This window comes from Halyomorpha halys, unplaced genomic scaffold (genome assembly GCF_000696795.3).
Source record: "Halyomorpha halys isolate HHAL.00 unplaced genomic scaffold, Hhal_1.1 Scaffold316.1, whole genome shotgun sequence".
Classification (NCBI taxonomy): domain Eukaryota; kingdom Metazoa; phylum Arthropoda; class Insecta; order Hemiptera; family Pentatomidae; genus Halyomorpha; species Halyomorpha halys.
Window position 1 is genome coordinate 521031 of NW_027107962.1, and position 1319 is coordinate 522349.

Consider the following 1319-nt stretch of genomic DNA (forward strand, 5'->3'; position numbering starts at 1 on the left):
GAGTGTGGCAGACAGGGGCATGTAGCTCGTGAATGCCCGAGACGTAACCCCCGGCATACCAGGAGAGAACCTCCACCGGAACCTATGGAAGTCAATAATCAGGACTGGAACAACAGGAGGGCCGAAAAGAGGAGCGGAAGACAATTCACCAGCGACGAATCATCAGGCGAGGAGAGCGTCCGTTCTGAGATAGTAGCGGGTCGCGACCTTTCAAACTGAGGACGCGGTAATGGGTGGGGCAACCGGCGGGGCGAGTCTATAATTTGTAATAGCGTACGGGGTGGTCGCGTTACAAGGTTGGCCGTGGCGAGTTCGGAAAAGTCAGGGGTGAGGTTCCTGATAGATACCGGGAGTACCAACTCCTTAGTTAGCCGAAGGGGGGCGGAGAAATTAGGCATTTGTGTGGGCCGTAAACAATGCGCATGTACGGTGTCTACTGTCAGCGGAAAATGCCAAACATTGGGGGAAACGAGTCTCAACCTGGGAGAATTGGCAGGGTTGGATACAAAAGTTCTTATTCATATTATCGAAGAGTTAATGGCAGGGTACGAACTGATCATAGGGTGTGACGTACTCCAACGAGTGGGGTTTAACCTCAACGTTAACAATAAGAGATGGCGATATAAAATCGGTAAACGAAGGTACGAAGTAAAGGCTACAGGGAAAAGTGGGAATATGAGAATTGGAGCGGTAGACTGGGATCGGACGGTGATGCGCTTGGTCGGTAAAAAGGATGACCTATTTTATCGGGAGGGAGAACTTTTGGCCACCACTGGGAAAACTGAACACCAGATCCATTTAAAGTCGGAAAACCCAATTTATGTAAAAGATAGGCGGTACCCCCAGGCCATGAGGACTATTATTAGAGAACAATTAGACGAACTTCTCCGACAAGGCATTATACGTCAAAGTAATTCTCCGTTTAATAGCCCATTGTGGGTGGTAGAGAAAAAGTGGGGTGAACGAAGTGGAGCCACAAAACAATACAGAGTCGTGGTGGACTATCGCAAGCTGAATGAGGCTACGAAGGATGAGCGGTACCCACTGCCGCGGGTCGAGGACATCCTGGACCGACTATCGGGGGCGACTATTTTCAGTACCATCGATCTTAAACGCGGTTACCATCAGGTTAAGATGGCAGAAGCAGACATACCGAAGACGGCATTTTCTTGGGAGCGTGGACATTTTGAGTTCGTGCGAATGCCTTTCGGGCTGAAGGGAGCTCCGTTGACTTTCCAACGTCTCATGGATGAGCTACAGAGGGGTCTAGGGGAGGAATTATCGCAAGTCTACATGGACGACCTGATCGTGTTCAGCAA